General features: G+C 40.3%; 1 long non-coding RNA gene across 2 annotated transcripts in view; it reads right to left on the bottom strand.

Moving 5' to 3' along the window:
- Positions 1-21,716, bottom strand: part of LOC139355905 (uncharacterized) — a 166,429-nt gene that overhangs the window by 48,383 nt on the left and 96,330 nt on the right. Inside the window, exon 3 of one of the 2 annotated variants that reach the window (XR_011607195.1) lies at positions 4,910-5,867. The exons of the other annotated variant lie outside the window; for it this stretch is intronic. This is a non-coding gene — a long non-coding RNA (uncharacterized lncRNA). Of the gene's footprint in view, positions 1-4,909; positions 5,868-21,716 lie in introns of those variants that run through there. 2 annotated transcript variants of the gene reach the window in all.

The raw sequence follows: 21,716 nt of genomic DNA, 5'->3' as shown, positions 1-21,716 counted from the left end.
AAATCCTAAAGACACCACCAAAAACTGTTCAAACTAATAAATGAATTCCATAAAGTTGCACAATAGAAAATCAACATATAAAAATCAGTAGCATTAAAAAAACTCAATGCATTGAAACTTTGCAGCATTGAGTTATATCAGAATTTAGTATTGGAAAATACATGAAGTCCTATTGTTAGAGGCACAGGCCCTTCAGTGACTATTTTATAAGATGTCAACTTATGTTTTACACTGGCAGTGAATCTGATTGTCATTAATTTTCCATACATCTGACCAAAGCAATCCAGTCAATTCAGTTAAAGTTGCCAAATATTATAGAATCTGTAACACCTTATTTAACTGTTTTATAACTTGCCCAGTGAAACAAGTACCTCCATTGCTGGATGTTTCTCCAGGAATGTACCATGAGAAACACATGTTTCCTAATAATCTTTTAGCTGCTGTTGTATCAGCCCTCTTGCATGGGAAAGCTTTTATGCAAACAGAAAACATGCATTGAAAGTGACGAATAAAATCCTGCTATAAATGTTTAAATGGCCCAACAGGTAGCAAAAATGTGCCTGAAGTTTTTATTGTCTTCCCAGGAATATGGGTTTGACAAATCAAACATTGGTCATAAACCATTTTAGCAATTTAGAACAGTTACCATACCAATATATATTTTTAATTTGGGTCACTTTATCTCTTCTATGACGAGTTGTAGAATGCAGAGCTTTTAATAACAGGAGCTTTAAGGACTCAGGAAGAATGAGGCAGCCAGCCAGGTTCTCCATGAGTCCAGGCTTACCATTGAGTTTATGTCCTCTTAAATATCTCTTAAAATTTTTGTTTATCCAATTGAGAGGCATAGCTCTGATAACTGATGGGTTGTCACAGGTAATTTGACTTCGACCCTGGAGTTTATTCAATTGCATATCTGAACAATTTAAATACTGGCTGATTAAGTGTGAAAATCTGGTGAAATATTTTCTTGCTATCCAACTAACTTTTGTTCTGCTTGGGTTAGCAGTATTATAAACCAATCAGTCTCTTCATTACAGTTCCAGGGATTCTTACCCAGTCCAAATGACATTATCCTACAGTTATCAGAAACCTGTGTCTAAGAATGCTTGTCAAGGTCTCTTCCAACCATTTCATGAACCTCCTTAAAGACTCAATATTCTAGAATTTTGCATGCTTGTGAAGTTTTCAGAAACTGCATCAGAATAAAGGAATTTACTGTGAAAATGACCTAAAATAGTCATGAAGACACAATTGTTAAGGAAATTTGGTTATTTCTGCAGCCTACAATTTACCATAGTAGCCATTATGTTATGTTGGTTGTTTTATCAGTCGTAATTATGACTGACAACATATACCAAGACATATTAGAATTTTAGAAATCCCATACAATTTTGGAACCTATATTAATAACATATTCATTAAAATGTAACTTGAAGGTTAAACATTTCTTATTTGACAATACTTCCTATATAATTTAACATATCAAATAATCCTGTTTATCTTTCTTTTGGATGCTTCAGGCACCCTCTGTAGCATCCCAAAGTTAGAAGTCAAAAAAGACTTCATTTTGAAGCTGAATTTTGATTTTGGGAAGCCTATCAAATATGTCAAAGGTTTAAAACACTTGACCCAAATAGGATCACAGGTTACCATAAAATAAGTCATTCATTTAGCCAAAGGAGAGATGTTGGTCAAAGGATAAAAAGTTTTCATTAGACTAGAGGAATAATTTCTGGCAATCTATTGTATATCACTGTGACTATGGCTAATAGTAAGACACTGTAAACTTGAAACTTGCTAAGAGAATAGATGTTAAATGTTCACCCCAAAAAAAAGTTAAGTTGAGGTGATAGATATGTTAACTGGCATGGTTTAATCGTTTCACTGTTTATAAATATATCAAATCATCACATTGTATGCCATAAATAAATTTGATTTTCATTCATCAATTATACTTTCATAATGCTGAGATAAAAAAACACAAACAAAAATTTTTACTCCCACACACACACAAAAATCAATAGCATAGAATGTCAACTTTTCAAGCAGACACCCTTCAGAGAACTCAGCCATGCATGCATTGATGTTTAGCCAGCTCCTGCTAAAGCTCACTTGAGACATCTGATATTTGAGAGAGGCATTAGCAGATCTGTTAACCACCTATTTCTAAATGCTGACCTTTTCATTTGTTGTCAAAATATCACGAAGCAACACATTGGACCACATTTTCTCAAACTCCTGTAGAAATGTCTTTAATGTGTTAAAGTTTAACATTTTTCTCTTACTCTCTTATTCCCTTTGTCCCCCTAAGGCTACATGGCAAATTTTTTTTTTTCCCCTAACGATAATATCCACTTCAGCTGCATTTTCTTTTTCCCCAGCCTTTAGTTTCTTCATTATAATTAATCCCATGTGAATGCTTCTCTATCTTCCACAAACTGGAGCTGAGAACATTACCTGATATGTTAGTCAATGGTCTTTTTAGATGGGTATTCATTCTAGATTCATCCCTGCATTCAATTACAAAAATAGTTGTCTATAAATAATACTATTTTAGTTCAAAAGATGGAAACTATGTAATTCATTTAATTTTTGTCTTACCTATCAGGGCAATGAGGGCTAAATTCAGTGCATATTTTCTGAAATGACTCATTTCATATTGTGCTAAGAAAGATCATAGATTGGTTCCACTCTAAGCTCCATGAGACTTCCACATTGCCTGGCAACCCAACTATTTCCCTAATTTGCTCTCTCCAGTTCATAAAACTTGAATCAATTTCTTCAGTCTGCCTAGCTCAACATCATCTACCTGCTTGCCATAAGCCCAAAGTAAAATCCTAAGTCCCCCACCCCCGACCAACTGATAAAATCCTAAGTCCCCCACTGCTGACCAACTGAATAGATTCCGTCTGGGCCAAGGGAACACCAGATAAACCTGAAAAACTGAATTCCCAGCCATTGTCAGAGACATGTGAACCAGTGCAACTCCATCTTGAATAGGAGCTGGGTAAAATGAGGCTGAGACCTACTGGACTGCATTCCTAGAAAGTTAAGGCATTCTAAGTCACAGGATGAGACAGAAGGTTGGCACAAGACACAGGTCATAAAGACCTTACTGATAAAACAGGTTGCAGTCAAGAAGCCGAGCAAAACCCACCAAAAGCAAGATGGCCATGGGAGTGATCTCTGGTTGTCCTTATTTGCTACACTCCCACTGTTACGGTAAGGTCTTTTTTCTTAGAGCTCCCAAGATGGGGCGGGCCGCTCCCAAGATGACAGCAAATCTTTTGCTCTCTCACCTGGGGTTCTTGGCCTGATGGATTCTAAGGAATGCAGTCAATATTATAGCTCTATTAGAAGGTGTGGGTCACAGAAGAGAACCATGGAATCCAGCAACTAGTGTTCAGCTCGATTAGGACGAACCTGAGCACTTAGCCGTGCAGGAACAATGGCGAGCCTTTAGCCCCATCAGGAGCAGCAATGGGTGCCTCACTTGATCAGGAGTACAGTGGACACCCTGCCAGATCCAGAGGCGTGGAAATCAACGGCGGATCTGGGACAGCGGCAAAAAGCAGTGGTGGGTGGCAAGCGACTCAGTTCGAGCCGTAAGAAGCATGGACCATAAGAGTGTGCAGTTGTAAGATGTAATAGAGTGAAAACAGAGCTCCCATACAATGGGAGGGGACCCAAAGGGGGTCGCCTCCACCAGCTTGAATGCCCTGGGTTCATATCCTGATCCTTGTCCCTCCCCCTGTGCTCTCAGGCAATATATGATTTGACTATTTCTTTACCTCCTGCTTTTAGCCTAATTTGTATTTTAGTGAGCCTTCTTTACTACTTGATTGGTCGGGTGTGAGCTAAGTTACAAGCCCTGTGTTTAAAGGGAGGTGCAGTCACCTTTCCCAGCTAGGTTTAGCAATTCTTAGCCTAGGAAATCCAGCTAGTCCTGTCTCACCTCTAGCACCATGACAGCTGACAAATGCCATGGCAATGTCAGGAAGTTACCCTATTTTGTCCAAAAAGGGGAGGCATGAATAATCCACCCCTTGTTTAGCATGTAATCAAGAAATAACCATAAAAATGGGTAACCAGCAGCCCTCGGTGCTGCTATGTCTATGGAGTAGCCATTCTTTTATTCCTTTACTTTATTAATGAACTTGCTTTTGCTTTGCACTGTGGACTTGCCCTGAATTCTTTCTTGCATGAGATCCAAGAACCCTCTCTTGGGGTCTGAATGACGACCCCCTTTCCAGTAAAATCTTCAATCATTAACATTTTTTAGTAGTGATTAAACATGCTCATGTCTCCCATCCTAAAAAGTGTCTTACGTTCTAGAAAGTAGACTAAATATCATCTTTACAACTTCAGTCCTTCTCGGGAAAGACAATCATGTTGGAAGAGGCCTTTCCATTTAGCTCTACTTCCCGACATTCTGTTCACTGCTCAAACTAACCTAATATGCTTTCTACTCTTACTACTCCACTGAAATAGTTTAAGTCAAAGATGGATAAATCTGTCTTTAAATCCAGTGGGTATTTTTTCAAGTCTTATCTCACTTGATTTCACTAGAGCATCTGACATTTTAATTCACACATCTTGAAACCCTCTCCCTCTTCTAAGCTCCTCTGAGTGTCAGAGGTCTGCTATCTCCCCTGGATCCACTGTCTACTCATCTCTACCCTGCTGCTGGCTCAGGAAGGCGTGCTGTATGGACCTCATTAACATGTTTCCTTGCCCTCTGTTTCCAGTTAGATTCAGTCAATGAGGAGTCTAGCAAGAGATTAGAAGGAAGGAGAGCAAGGTTGTATGTGTTCTACTGACTCTTGGAAAGACAAATAAAAACTAAAAATAAGGAACTTATTTCTTCCTGATGAAAATAAGGAAGAAGAGCCACTACACTCAGCCCTACTAGCCTTTATTTTCTAAGGAATACAAAGGAGGAGCTCACTGAAATGCTGGAAAAGCTTATTCCCAAATGTATGTAAAGAAGTGCAGTTGACTGGTGCAAGGAGTGAGCTCTGGTGGACTGGGCATGTGCCAACGGATTCCACTTGAAGGACTTGTTGCCCAGCTCCTGGAAGCACTGTTAGTGGACAGCTTTTAAAGGTAGGTGCGGTGGCTCTTCTTCCCTTTCCTTGGAGCATTTACTTTAGAAAACATGTAATGGTAAGTTCTTTTTGTGTATCTTTGAAATGTGTGCTCATCTTTTTAGAAGCTAAATACGCTGCTTGCCAGCTTTGTGACTCGGGAACATCTTTTTCAAGGATCCAGGAGCCATCTCTTTGAAATGCAAACATCAAGAACGATATCACCCTTATTTTCCAGTTTCAGTGAGAGGGAGGAGCTGAACTTCAGTGATTGCTTTGTTCCAAGTTGCAAAAGATCTATCTTTTGTCATAAACATATGAAGAATCTGTTGTTCCTCTGGATAAATCCAATTAGTGAACAAGATGGTCGCCTTGGTTATCAGGTGAATCTAGGATGAACTACATGTGATAAATGGTGCTCTGAAGCCCTCTTACTGAAGGACCAGTTGTTTCTCTTGAAAACATATAATAGATTGCATGTTCTAGGCCTTATAAAAGGATGAGATTTCTACCTTTGTAATTTATTATCTGGGATGTACACTGTATTCTGGCTGCATGCCTATTCAACAATAAAACTGTTTTCTTTTTCTATTACCCTTCTGGAGAGGTTTTCCAAGTTGGGAGAAAATTTTGTTTTCAATACTGTTTCCCTAATACTCTTTGCGGAGTTATTTGCGTCTAGCTGAATCCCTCCACCTGGAAGCCCACTCCTCGTGAGCCTTGGTTCCATGCAACTCTCTTCTTCTGGGTTCCTGTATCCTCTTCTTCCTTTACGCCCTATAAGCCAAGGAGTAATAACAGTTCCTGTTAATATCCCTGGGCTAATGCGCTATCCCTTGTGTCTGCCTTTCATGTTGTCTACACCTGGTAAAGAGTCCCTTTATTAAATCCTCCTCAAATTAGCCTAATTTGAATGTACATTGCAGATCTGGCTCTCTGGAAGCAGATGCTGAGAAAGAGTTTGGTGTGTAGGATATTTTTAAGCATTCACACCTATAGAAGGGATGAGGCAGAAGTAGGATTAAAGAGAAGGAATGTAAAGCTTTGCTGCTCGTCTTAAAAAGCCTCGGACATTCGCAGAGGAGCATATGTGGCCCATCAGAATTGTCTTGCTATGAAACTAAATGTCTGGACTTTTCTACACCTGCTACAGTGGGTCACTGACCCAAGAAGTGCTCTTGAATGATCAGACTCTTTGCTACCACGGCAAACCCTGGAGGAGGTCTCAGCTAAAAGCTGTCCACTAACAGTGCTTCCAGGAGCTGGGCAACAAGTCCTTCCTTCAAGTGGAATCTGCTGGCACATGCCCATTCCACCAGAGCTCACCCCTTGCACCACTCAATTCCACTTATTCACATACACTTGGGAATAAACTTTTACAGCATTTCAGTGAACTCCTTTGTATCCCTTAGAAAATAAAGGCTACTAGGGCCGGGTGTGGTGGCTCATGCTTGTAAACCCAGCACTTTGGGAGGTCGAGGTGGGTGGGTCACATGAGGTCAGGAGTTTGAGACCAGCCTGGACAATATGGGGAAACCCCGTCTCTACTAAAAACACAAAAATTAGCTGGGCATGGTGGTGGATGCCTGTAATCCCAGCTACTTGGGAGGCTGAGGCAGGAGAATCACCCAAACCCGGGAGGCAGAGGTTGCCGTGATCACGCCACAGCATTCCAGGCTGGGTGACAGAGTGAGACTCTGTCAAAAAAGAGAGAGAGAAAGAGAGAGAGAAAGAGAGAAAAAGAGAGAGAGAGAGAAAGAGAGAAAAAGAGAGAGAAAAAGAGAAAAAGAAAGAAAGAAAAAGAAAAAGAAAGAAAGAAAGAAAGAGAAAACAAAAGAAAGAAAAGAAAGAAAAAAATAATAAATAAAGGCTACTAGGACAAACTCCAGCCCCTACTGCAGCTGATCTTGGGGCCAGGAAACCTCTTGGTGATGCTAATCCTTTCACTCTTCACTATACATTCTATAATCCCTTCCTCTATAACTATCTCCTCTGCTGGTCAGAGCATCTTCCTTAACAGCACGATACAGTTTATCATCCCAAAGCGATCTAAGCCCTCATTACCATGCCCTTTTCAGAATTCCCTGGATCCACTTGTCTTCTGACAATCACAGCTGGGCATGGGAACATGAATAAACATGAAGGTGGAGGATTTGGGTGCCACTTATAACCCTGCCTGCCCCATTGTTAAACAGCAGCCTACCTCTTTCTTAGGATTAGCCTCAAAAATACGTATGGTTTACTGACAGTGTTTGTAGTTCAATTAATTACTCGGCACCTGACAATTTAGAAAGGACCATGTATGAATTAGCCTTTTTGTTTTGTTTTTTGAGATGGAGTCTTGCTCTGTTGCCCAGGCTGGAGTATACAGTGGTGTGATCTCAGCTCACTGCAACCTCTGTCCGTTGGGTTCAAGCAATTCTCCGGCCTCAGCTTCCCGAGTAGCTGGGACTACAGGCGCACACCACCACACCCGGCTACTCTTTGTATTTTTAGTACAGACAGGGTTTTGCCACGTTGGCCACTCTAGTCTCTAACTCCTGACCTCAAGTGATCCACCTGCCTTGGCCTCCCAAAGTGCTGGAAATACAGGCATGAGTGACTGCATGTGGCCTTCAATCCGTTTTGATTTTTTAAAAATTAGATTTCAGACAGCGTAACATTGAGAATGTCTCTGTTGCCAACGGCTTTTAGGAGCTTCCTGTCTTCATGTATTTCATAGAATGAAAAGTTTTAGGGAATATAAGATTTTTCCCAGCTATGTCTGCTTACACAAGGGCAGGAAAACAGTTTTGTTTTCTGAGACTCTCTACTTAATAGCCTAAGGCAAGGATTTAACGAATCAAATTTGCTTAACAATTTTCTTGCATGATATTATTTTAATGTAGACTAATACATAATGACATTCTTGCTGTATGGCTAACAAAAATAACACAATACTAAGGCTACAGAATTAATTTCTGCCTTGGGATCTAGTAATACCCCTAAGGTCATTTTTTTTTTTAATATCTTCAATCTTCCATAAATATTTTCATTGCTCCTCTCAGCTTGTGTGAGTCCATGACCATCCAATTCACCTCTACCAGGTTGAAACTTCAATATCTAACTGTACAGGAATCTCTCTTTCTTCAAGATCTCCAGAGTTTGACAGTGTTCCTGGCCTATCAGACTAGGATTTAATAAGCCATAGTTCACATACTAGGCCACATTTCTAGAATTTTGAGGCCGAGTGTCTATATAGGAAGCATAATTCCTGTTCTTTGAAAGTGGGCAGTTCTTCATTAAGAAAAACCTTTAAATGTGACCTTTCTATCATGGTCTTGATTATCAATTTGGTTTATCAAATTACAGTCATGTGTCACTTAATGATGGGGATACATTCTGAGAAGTGCATCATAAGGCAATTTTATCACTGTGCAAAAATCACAGTCCACTTACACAAACATGGATGATATAGGCTACTACACACCTAAGCTGTATGAGACAGCCTATTGCTCCCAGGCTACAAACCTGTACAGCACATTACTGTACTGAATACTGTAGGCTACTGTAACACAATGGTAAGTATACTTCTAAACATAGAAAAAGTACAGTAATAATACAGAATTATAATCTTGCAGGACCACTGTCACATATGTGGTCCACCACATACAGCACATGACTGTATGTCCTAGCGATGAAGAAAGATTCCTATTGAATCTTTGCGAATACTTACATGCCATTGAATTCAAGAGATTTTGTAAAGACATCTTGTACAATGTTTTATTATAAGCAGTTTTGCAGATATAGATAATCCAAATAGCTCATATATACCACTAAATCATCCTGTTTTACACCAGTGGTACTATCTCCAAAAGGCTTGTTTACCTATGAATAGTAGCTGAATAAGTAAAATTTAGCTTCATGACTGTCGACAAGAAGTAGTGGTAATTTTTCAAAAGCTTATCCATTTTAAAATCATTTTTCTGAATTTCATTACTAGAGTCATCAATGTTCAGTGATTTGCTTACAACCTATAGTTAGATTTATTACAGAATATTTTATCTGAATTCCAAGCATTCAGTTGAAATAAGATACTAAATAGTTCTATTCCAGTTTGCATAACTATAGCTTGCTAAATTGAAGGCTGGGATCAGTAAGAAGAAAGGCAAAGTGTTTCTTTGCCTAAGAGGAAACAGATTATGTTTTTAAAATAAATAACTACAATTCTTGTACTCTTGTTCCACTGACCTTAGAACGCAGTCGACTTTGCTTATTCAACTGCCTTGGGAGACTAAAGCAGTTCTGCGTATCTCGTCCCACATGTACTTGAATGCAGTTTGTCAAGTGTCCATTCACAGTGTCAGTCATCTCAGCTAATACTTGAAAGCCTGTGCCCATGAGTCTATTTCCTACAGTGTCAAAACTCAAGAATATCTGCTTCAATCCTTTCATTAAGCATCTGAGATTATTCTTCTTTTGCTTTTTTCTAGAAGTTTCCATTTCTATCACATAGCTTATTGCAGGCACCTTTGAGTAGGTGTGAGGGAAGATTAGAAATCTGTTCATGACAAGACTGAAACTGGTTTTAGTCTTGATTTTTATTAGATGACTAACCAACAATATCAAATAGAAGCAAGTAGGCTACTCTAATAGGTTATCATTTTCACAAGTAGTTTAAGTGACTCAAATAGAGGCTGAAGCTTTCTTTTTAGCTAACACATATCACAAAGCCCCTGAAGGCCAGATAACTCCCAGAGTCAAACAGGATTGGAATCTTATAGGGTGAGGAGAAAGGAGAAGTGTCCTTATAGTTTGGTTCAGGTTTTTGTCTCTAATTGCTATGAAACTTGTAGTTGGAACAGCTGGAAAATGTTCTAGTTTTTCATGCCTCTTACATTGGCACAGTCTCATCCCAATAGCTATTAGAACAGCATTTTTCTACAGCTGTTTTTTCAAAGTCTTGTGGCTTGTTGATGTTGCAGGCAGAATTCTAAAACGATCCATGACAATCCCACCCACAGGTGTGCACAGTCCTCTTTGAGGATGAGTAAGATGGTGAATATGCTAGATGTCACTCCTGTGACTAGGTTATGTGATGTGGCAAAGGTGAAGGGATTTTGAAAATGTAATGAAAGCTCCTAATCTAGTCACTTTAATTTAATCAAAAGGAAATCATTCAGGGTGGGCTGGCCTAATCACATAAGCCCTTTAAAAGAGACTCAAAGCAGGAGTGATTGTCCTGGGGACTTGAAAAGAAAACTGATGTGTTGTGAAGGGAACAATGGAGGTAGCCATGTGGCAAGGATCTGAGCATGGCTTCTATGAGTTGTGAGCAGAACTCAGATGGCAGCTAGCCAGAAAATGGGGACCTCAAAGACATGGTCTCAAGGAACCGAATTCTGCCAATAACCTTCATGAGCTTGGAAGTAGAATCTCCCAGCCAAGCCTTCATCTGGCACTGCAGCCTCTCTGGCATTTTAACTGTAGCCTCATGTAACCCTAAGCAGATGACTCACTGAAGCTGTATCTTTCCTCCTGACCCAGGGACTATGACATAATAAGTGGGTGCTGTTTTAAGATGTTGAATGTGTAGTAATTTGTTATGGAGTAATAGAGAACTAATGCACTTAGTAAATCAAGATTCAAGGTGGAAGAGAGAGAAATGGGGAGGGAGAAAGAGGTAAAGGAAGTAAATGTCAAAGGGGAGGGTAACTGGAGACCTCCCGTCATTGTGTTTCTAATCCTTTGACGTAACTATTTCATAAGAATTTGATCCAATATTACCCTGAGGGCAAGAACTTACTTGGATTAGTGAGGGCATTGACAAATTCTTGGAATGCTCTAATCCAGGGGTATCCTATCTTTTGGCTTCCCTGGGTCACATGGAAAAAGAAGGATTCTCCCGGGCCACACATAAAATACATGAAACACTAGTGATAGCCAATGAGAAAACAAAACAACAAAAACAACAAAAAACTCAGTGTTTTAAGAAGCTTTACGCATTTGTGTTGGGTCACATTCAAAGCAATCCTAAGCCACATGCAGATCACAGGCCTCAGGTTGCACAATCTTGCTCTAATTTATCTGTAAAGTATTTCTTACGATTGCCCCTAGCTGACAAAGGTATTTGAAATTTGGAAACTAATATTCCTGGAAATCAACTTTTTGGCAGTTATTCTGTTAGTACTTCTCCACAAAAATGATGATGCATCTCCTGTTCTAAAAGGTTAAAAGAGCTGGAATATATCCTTATTAATAATATTTAGGTATGTGATATTATCCAAGAATAGGTTGAGTTTTTCTGTTGGATTAAATGCATTCCCACTCTACAGGCTTGATATCCGGGTAATTTAAACACTACAGTCAGAGCTTATAAAAAACAAAGAACATAATAGACATATCTATTTATTTGTGGCATCTCTACTAAATTTTAAGTACCAAACCATCAAGACTTATAAGGTGACAGTATAAACCTTTAGTGCTACCCAAAAGTCTTCTGAAAAACATTTGTATAAAAGACACTTCAACATTATTCTAAGTTTGGTAACTGATCTCAGAGCAGATAAATGTCTAAAAAATTTTCAAGTAAGAATACAAAAGGATAAGAAACAGTCACGGCCTTGGATATGTTATTAACTAGAAGCACAATACCTTATAAAAATTATAAGACTTTTAAAAGCACCCCTTAGAAATTTTACCTTCTCCAGAAGCTAATAATATTTGTGTGCTTATCATTGTCTACATTAGTTGTTGAAATTCACAAAAACATGAAAGATAGTTCCTTTTGGGAGTATATAGTTGAGTCACTTGAGGAAAGTATAACTGTCTGCTTTTGGCAGTGTATGTGGAAAGTAAATAATAACTTTTCATTGTCTCACTTGAAAATAGATCGTTTTTCCTTTGAACTCGTTTCTTATCTCTAACATTCATGAACTCCTTGCTTTAATAATTTTAATGTGTATTTATACATGTGTTTGAGTCCACTATGTAGCGTGTTGGTGCAGTAGGCGGGGCTTGGCATTTCCAGCCTATAGTGAAGGGGGATCTCGGGAACACAGGTTTAGAGGGAGAGGACCTAAGATCCAAGCAGCATACAATTCTAAGCCATCTTATGAAACACGACTTCCCTCAAGAGCCAGTCCGGAGTAGACTTCATAAAATTTAAAATTATGTTAAGCAACTTCGACTTCTGTTCAAGGTGGAGTAATAGGATTTGCCTTCCCACCTGAAAAGATACAAAATTGACCAAAAAACGTAGGATAGTAGTTTTTAGGACATTGGCTATCAGAAAACAAGGAAGAGAGATCCATGAAAGGCATTTAAAAAATTAGGTGGTAGGTACTAATGCCTTGCTTAATGCCTTGAAAGAGATTCCAGGGTGAAATGCAGGAATGGGAAACCCACATGAAGACCAGAAGACTCACTGAGTTTAGGATACAAGATGGAGAGTGTGGGGAGATCAGAGTGGCCCAAGTTTTCAGGGCAAAGTACTAGAGAGATCTGCAAGAGGGTTGCCTTCAACTATTCAGCTGAGTACTAATCAGTGGACACATGTGAGGAAAATATCAAAGGCTGAAGAAAGCATAACCCAAAAGGATTAGGAGAAACAATACTAATACCTCACACAGGCTTAGAGTAATGCTTATTTCCAACAACCAGGCTGGAAAAAGGAAATCTGTATATCCAGCACCTTCCATAGTTTCTTTGTGTGTGTTAGGAGCACCTAAAACATGTTCAACAACACAGCGGAATAGGAGGTCCTAGGCTTTACTACTATACTAGTCCATTCTCACACTGCTATAAAGAACTACCTGAGACTGGGTCACTTATAAGGAAAAGAGATACAATTGGCTCATAGTTCTGTGGGCCATACAGGCTTCTGCTTCTGGGGAGGCCTCAGGACACTTACAATTGTGGCAGAAGGTGAAGAGGAAGCGGGGACATCTTCACATGGCTGAGAGGAGAGAGAGAGTGCAAAGCGGAAGGTGCTACACGTCTTCAAACAACCAGATCTTGGGAGAACTCAATCACGAGAACAGCAAGGGGGAAGTCGGCCCCCATGATTCAATCACTTCCCACCAGGCCCCTCCTCCAACACTGGGGATTACAATTAGACATGAGATTTGGGTGGGGACATAGAGCCAAACCATATTAACTACCCTACACAGAAAGTTCAACTAGCAACTAAGCACAGAGAAGAACATGTTGGTGAAAATCCCGAAGTATGGGAATAGGCTTGCGACACCTATGTAGATGAGAAAACCTGAGTAAAGATAGCATTGAAAAGGTAGAAGGAACTGTCTCACTTCGACCACATAACCCCTCCCCATGCACTAAGTCAGCACAACACTACACAAAGAAGATTCTGCAGGGCCCTTGGTTTCTGAGTAGAAAGAGAGAACTGGAGGTGGACATCAGCTTCCCTTACATTCTGAGGCATTTCCCAGGGAGCCCACTTTGGGCTCAGCTCATGGGGAATTCAGGGGGTAATGGCATGGCTAGTCCATCTGAGTTAAAGGAGAAACAAAGCAAGGAGGCAGACCCTGCAGCAACCAAAATGCAGATATTGGTGGTAGCTTTATCTCCCTGCCAGCCACAGTGCTGAGTCAGAGGCATTAGCAAACAGCAAAGCCCACCTGCAAAGTCAAACTCATCTCTCCCACCCAGAAGTGGTGGGAAGTCCTACCTGGCTTGCCTCAGACCTCACCCGAATCACCACTGTGCATTTTGGCAAAGAGCAGCAGATAGTTTTGCCCCACTCAGTTTAAACAGCGCTCCATATGGCCTCAAAGCCCACCCTAAACCTCCCCACTCAGGGAGGGACATGACCACCATAGCACATCTCAGCACAGAGCAGAGGCTAATTCTATCACACCTGGAAGTTTAAACAGCACTCAGCCTCAAAGCCTATGACAAGGACCTACCTAGGCAGAGAGGAAAACCTCAGCTGTGCGTTTGTACTAAGCAAAACAGACAATCTCATCCAGCCCAAGCACATACTTGTCTTAACCTCAGGGTCCCCACAGTGATCCTGTTCAATTGTGGAACCCAAACAGCGTTATGCCCTGGCTGGGGACTACGTCCTGTTGCCCAGCCCGGTCAAAAGCCATTGCAGTGTCCTTCTGTCAGCTCTGCCTGATTGCAGAGCCCAGCCAGCCGCCCCACCTGAACTCACATACCTTTTCATCTCTGTTATCCACGGCTTTCTTCCAACCACTCACCATGCCAGTCAGCGTGGTTCCTTTGCTCCAGCACTACTTCTTCTGGTCTGTTTGCTTCCTAAGCACTGCTACCTGCACCTGCCATGCCTCCCGCCTTTCCCGCGTGGAAAATAAAGTCCTTCAACGCTCTCTCATTGCAACTCTCATTTGAAATACCACCCATGAAATCACGCCCGGTTGACTCAGGCCTCAAAGATTGTTGGCAGCTGTGAGGTGCCAGAGCTCTCACTTAGCACATGTCTTTGCTGCTTAAAGTGTGGCCAGCTGGAGCAGGTGCATCAGCATCAGCTGGGAGCTGGTTAGTAAATCAATCCGAATTGTTAGTCAATCAAGCTGAATTCTAACAAAATACAGGTGATTTACATGCACATCTGCGTTTGGGAAGCCCTGATCAGTGCCCCTTGCTTTTTTGATTATCTTTTCCAGGGAGGTGCTGTTTTAACCAAACTAGCTATGACTCCGCATATCTGAACAACCTACCATGATTCTCTGCACTTGGGAGGGTTTGAAATAATTTTTACTGATACTAATAAAGAAGTCTCATAAACACCAGTGAAACTGACTTCCTAATGACTTTATTCTGCTTTGTTCTTGTCATCCCTCTGTCAGCGGACAAAGGAATACACCACATGTTTCAGATTTCTGATATCAAGAGCACAATGAACAGCCTCTTCCTTCCAAGATCTAAGCCATTGAATCATCTTCCGTTCAACCTAAACAACCAATAGATAACACAACCTCATAGCTTGATAAAATAAATATGGGATAGAGTTTGCAGTCATTTTCTAAGGATCCCCAAACAATGTACCACAGGCTGCGTGGCTTAAACCACAGAAACCTATTTTCTCACAGTTCTGGACGCTAGAAGTCAGATTAAAGTGTTGTCAACTGTACCATGCCTCTCCATACCTTCTGGTGACTTCGTGGCAATCTTTGGCACTCCTGGACTTGTAGAAGCATCACTGATCTCTGCCTTCATTTTTATGTGACATTCTTCCTGTGAGCATGTCTATCTCCAAATTTCCCCTTTTTATAATATTGGATCAGGGTCTACCTAATGCCTTTGTTTTAACTTAATTACCTCTGTAAAGATTCTGTTTTCAAGTCAAGTCACCTTCTGAAGTGTTGGGGATTAGGACTTCAACATTCTGAATGGGGGAAGAGAGCATGCTTTAACCCATAACAGAGTCTAAAATCTTTCTGAATGTAGACTCTGTGTGTGTGTGTGTGTGTGTGTGTGTCTCATGTGTGTTATATCTCTCAGGGTTTTTCGGAAGCTGGTGTGGAACACAGAGCCGTTGGTTTAAAATACTGGTTAGACAATACAGGGCAAAACTAAGAACTGATTCTGAAGACTTGAAGCAGCGAGAAATCTCAACACCTCTAGCCACGTTAGCCTAAAAATATCCTTGGTCAAAGTTGACCACTGTCTAGAGCTTTGGCTCCTTTCACCTATAGAGAAGCTCAACCCTGTTCTTTCTGGACACTACCACCAGTTTTAATGGCCTGTCATTTACTTTAACTGGACTGCATGTTTGTAGCAGTGTAGATTACCAGGGATGAACTGGGGAGTTCATAGTAAGATTGCAGATGTCCAAAGCCTCAATAGCTTCTCGCTGTTATTATCTTCCCCCAAGGATTACACCAACAGTGGCCTCAGTCATAGAATAAGGATGGAGGGTGAGGAAGCCAGGCTTTTTCATGCTGTCTTGATTGAATATACATTGAGTACTGATATGCCCACATTTAACTGGCACTACATTTGAGATGATATCTAGCTAATGGCCAGTTGTCACATAGGAAAAGACTGAGGAGAGGCTTATAATGAAAGGGACATGGGCAAAATCTGAAAAGACCATATGCATCTTATTTTTGTATGATTGAAAATGTAGATTGAACCCTATCAAATATGTCCTATGAAAAATAATATTATAAGCATACTTTAGGAAGAAAAAGGATGGTGATCAGGAAAGAATTTTCAGAAATTACCTAGTTTTCTCCCAAGATTTATAAATACTAGAGCCCTGGAGGATAGAGAATGTTCAAGTAGTTTTTATTTCATTACTTTATTTTTAAATTTTATTTATTTATTTTTAAGATAGAGTCTCACTCTGTCACCCAGATTGGAGTTCAGTGGCATGACCTTGGCTCACTGCAACCTCCACCTCCCAGGTTCAATCGATTCTCCTGCCTCAGCCTCCAGAGCAGCTAGGATTACAAGTGCATGCCACCATGCCCAGCTAATTTTTTTATTTTTAGTAGAGACGGGGTTTCACCATGTTGGCCAGGCTGGTCTCAAGTTCCCGACCTCAGGCGATCCACCCGCCTCAGCCTCCCAAAGTGCTGGGATTATAGGCATGAGCCACCGTGCCCAGCCCATTTCATTACTTGAAAGGTAGAGTTTCTCCCCTCTAGTTTAGGATTTTTTAAATTGTCATTATTCTTTGGTAAAGATGTTGTGAGACAGTCTGCAGCCTTTCAAGTCACAGAAACAACTGTTCAGGATATTTTGTTGCATTTAGTATTGGCTAAGCTTCTTTTATTATGAAATTCCTTTCTCAATCCTTAAAAAAAAGGACCTTAGGTCTCTTTCCCATCTGCTTCTGTGAAAGGAGGCAGAGTTTTAATGAGCACGTTGGCTGACTGCAGCTCAAGTGGAAGAAATTAAATGTTCCACGTTTCATTTGCTTTTGCAAGAGCAAAACTGTACATAGCAACCTGTGTTCAGTGCTGTGCTCCAGGATTCCACAGAAAAGAGTGGAATTACAGCAACCATTTAGTGCTTCGTAGAGTCAGAGGCATTCATAATCCAGATAAGACAAGATGACTGGACCCGCTGCTGGCCAATCTCGCGCTGCCACATTCCACAAGAAAAAGCAGTCCAACAAGATTTGTAAAATCAAATAGGAGAATTTTAGATTTATAAAGCATTGGCATGTGAGTCAAGGTTCCTAGAATAATTCCCAAATGAAACTCTGTGGTTTCATTTCCTTTGTGAGTAAACAGGGAGAGTGTTACCTCCTAAATATCCACTTACAGATTAACTGCTTTCGGCATCATTTACACTGATCATTCCAGGAATTGTTTCCCAAGTGATCCTCCACAGACCACCTGCATCAACATCTCCTGGGTGCTGATTAAAAGGAAGGATTTGGCAGAGCACGGTGGCTCACACCTGTAATGCCGGCACTTTGGGAGGCTGAGGTGGGTGGATCGCCTGAGGTCATGAGTTCGCAGACCAGCCTGGCCAACATGGTGAAATCCCATCTCTACTAAAAGTACAAAAATTAGCCGGGCATGGGGTCCCATGCCTGTAATCCCAGATACCTGAGAGGCTGAGACAGGAGAATCACTTGAACCAGGGAGGCAGAGGTTGCAGTGAGCCGAGTTCATACCACTGCACTCCAGCCTAGGCAATAGAGCAAGACTCCATCTCAAAGACAAAAAAAAAAAAAAAAATTTTAAAACAAGGAAGATTTGGGGGTCCTCATCCTACAGTGTGGAATCAGGATTTCAGGGGGTGGGGCTTGGATATCTGGGGTTTTAACAGGAACTCCTATGGTTCTTACACACACTGAAGTTTGCAAACCACTGAGCCAGGGTCTCCCCTCTCACTGTCCAAGTCCTAGGATGAGATTTATTACTGAATCACTTAAGCAAGGCTAAAGAAAGAGGACACTGCTGCTGCCGACCCTGGACCCAGGGCACACTAGCATCACTGCTACTACTTCCCTTGGAAAAAGGATGTCACTGTTAAAATCTCAACCAGTAGCAGAGAGGGGTGGATGGCTCCATTGCCCATGCTTCTTTGCCTAACCACCCCAGGCAGGGTTATCTGACGGGCTGACCCTAGAGCACATGGCATAGACCTGGGAAAATAAATGCTTAAGGTCTTCAGCATCCTAGAGCAAGAGGGAGATTCATGTAATAAAGAATTGTCTAAACATAGGAAAAGAGTTGTCAGAGTTTTAAAGATAATAACAAGAGGATAGAGAGCCTTAAATGAGAGGTTAGCCACACATGCTACAACCTTTGCAGCAGAAAATAAAGCCTGAGAGTTGGAGCTCTGAAACCAGAGAGTCCTTCTTGGTGAATGCCGAGGGCTGGTTAGAAAATCCCTCCACAGAGGCTCACAGAACTCTTCCTTGCTAATCTGCCTTCAAAAAGCCACTACTTAAATCATCTTTGCTCTCATGATTAAGTCCAAATCCTTGATGCTTTCAATGTATTAGTGGCCTTCTGTCTCCAGTCCTTTAACTTCTCATTCTGGGAGGAGTTTTAGGCTTCCTAGGTTATCTTTCTCCCCTGGGTTCGTTCTTTACTTTCTGTGATTCTTGTATAATTGAACATGGCCATGCTATTCACAAGTCAAGAGGAGCTCAGAAATGGTGCATAAAAATGAAGGTCATGTAGCTAACGATGACACAGGTGAAGGTAGGAGTGAGTCCTAGATGTTTTAGACTCCTATAAGCCCAGGGAGAAAACTCTCTTTTCTAGGCCTTTGACATCCTCAGTCATTTTTATACACCATCTCCACCTATCTGTATTTTGCATGCCCCATTATGCTTAGCTGGATTGATGACAGTCTTCCTAGAAGCTGTAACGCTTTCCACATTGATTACACTCTTTCTGTATCATTTCTCCCACGTAGAGTCAAGCTGGACATTCCCCCTAATAATTTCGATTCAGTGTTTTCTTCTAGGCATTTAACAACTTGATATCACTTAATCTCATAAAGAAAAAAATCAAGATTCAGAGAAACAAGGTAAATTATTTAAAGCTACATATTTAATTAAATGACACAACAAAAAGCCAACCTGGGTCTAATGTCTGTGATTTTTTGCGCCATCACATGGCTTCCTACACTATATTGGAATGGAAATACAATGGTGGAATTTCTAATGACAGATAAAGACGAAAATGCTATAGACAAAGAGATCCCTAAAACAATGCCATGATGGTGGTGATCTAGTCTGCATCTAGGAAATACAGCCTTACACACACACACACACACACACACACACACACACACACCATCCCCTTTTTTGTCCCTCCAAGCCTTGGTGATTCCTCTACCTTTTCAACTGCAATAGGAATTAGGTATTACTGTTTATTAGGAGCTGGGATAGGCAGTTACATATATTATCTCTAATTTTTACAATAACCCTACAAGTTGTCTTATCCCTACTCAAGAGAATTAAGCTGAACCACATGGAAACTGACAGAGCTCCCAGTTTACCTGGTCTGACTCCCACATTCGGCTTCCTCTGCTCCTTGAGGCCATATTGTTTCACTCAAATAATTCATTGACATCACTCATGGAGGAAATGAAAAGTTAAAAAATAAACGTATTGGCCAGGTGTGGCGGCTCACACCTGTAATCCCAGTGCTTTGGGAGGACAAGGCTGGTGAATCACTTGAGGCCAGGAGTTTGAGACCAGCCTGGTCAACATGGCAAAACCCCGTCCCTACAAAAAATACAAAATTTAGCTGGGTGTAATGGTGTATGCCTATAATCCCAGCTACTTGGGAGGCTGAGGCACGAGAAGTGCTTGAACCCAGGAGACAGTGAGCAGAGATCGTGCCACTGCACTCCAGCTAGGGCACTGAAGCAAGACTCTGTCTCAAAAATAAGTAAGAAAATAAATAAATAGATGTATTGTCCACCCCATTTGGTCCACCAGCATTGTAAATGCTTGTTTGATTGTCACACTGTTTCTAACTCCCTCACATTTCATTCTATAGTGTCTAACTCTTAAGAAATGGTGGAGTTGGTGAACATAATTATGAATCAAGTTTAAAGATAGAAATTGTCACAGCATTATTCTAGGAATGATGATCCACTGGTTGTTCAGAGGACTAGTTAATATATTAACTAGTAATATAAATATATGTATATGTGTACATAATATATACATGTGTGTATATATATGCACATATGTGTTTATAATAGATACACATATGTACATATACATAAATATGTTATATAAATATAAAAGTGAATATAAACATATGTATATGTGTACATAATATATACACATGTATATATGTATACTATAGATGTATGTGTACACAATATATGCACATATATACATATATAATATATGTACATATGTATAGATGTATATAATACACACATACATGTAACATATACACACGTATATACACATACATGCAACATATACATACACGTATATACACATGCATGTAATATATACATACACGTATATACACATGCATGTAATATATACATACATGTATATACACATGTATGTAATATATACATACATGTAATACATACATGCATGTAATACATACATGTATATATACATATGTATATAATTGTTGACAGTATATACATATTATTTATATATACAAAGTTCGGGAAGAACAGAAATCTGTTAGTGCAATGAATTTCATACAAATATTCATATATATTCTTCATTTTACCTGTTTTTTAAAGGAAAATTGCTTTTCAATGTGTACAAAGTAGAAATTTGATCCCAATTGGGCGATTCAATTGAATCAGAACTGAAAGTTCCAGTGCAGAATAGTCAGTGCCTCCTGTTTGATCTGGAGTAGAACACTCAATGAGTGCTCACTCACTGCAAAGGCTGGTTTGTGAGGAATTTTCCTTCTTTTCTTTGGCAGACTGTTAAATGCAATGGTTTTCATTTGCTCAGCCTTTAAAAAAACATCTTTACCTCTTACAATTTTTGACCAATGTATAATGCTGCAAATTTACTGGATTTTTTGCTTACCATAACTTACTTCTCAGAAATTTATGTTAAAACTCCTATCAATGGCTAAGCAGCTAGCTGTTGAAGACAAGACAGATTCCTATACAAGCTGCTAACCAGCACTTAGCACATTTCTCAGAGGTTTTCTGCAATGATTTAACAGTCGGGGCAGTCATGGCAAAGTTACTCAGTGTTTTAAACTCTTGGTAACCCTTCTAAGGCTGATGCCAAAGCTTATGCAGAGAGGAGAATATGATGTGGTAGTTGGTGTGACTGCCTATGATGAAGAAAGGCCTTAATGGGCACTGAAGCCAATTCTTCGAATACACTTTAAAAATATTCTTTATAAATCATGACAGGTAATACCAAGACTATTTATCAGCACTCTCAGTGTCCACTTATTTATATTTCCCCGAAGTCTTAGAAGGGAGTAAAGATGTGGGTTGCTCTACAGTAATTCATGCTTTTGAGTACATTGTTCTACAAAAGTGTACGCTTTTCTCTCGAGTCAGTTGTGAGCAACTCAAGGTCAAGGGCGGCATCACTTTCCTGGGTGTCTTAACTAATATAGCAGAGTCCCTAGGAAAGCTGTTGACTACATGAAGAGAGCATGAAGGCGGGCTGGGACCAAGTACACTCTGTGATACAGTAAAACAGAAGGTTTTGGCATGGGAAATGCCTGC

This window comes from Macaca nemestrina, chromosome 8 (assembly GCF_043159975.1).
Source record: "Macaca nemestrina isolate mMacNem1 chromosome 8, mMacNem.hap1, whole genome shotgun sequence".
NCBI lineage: Eukaryota > Metazoa > Chordata > Mammalia > Primates > Cercopithecidae > Macaca > Macaca nemestrina.
This window is presented reverse-complemented; position numbering and strand designations above follow the sequence as displayed.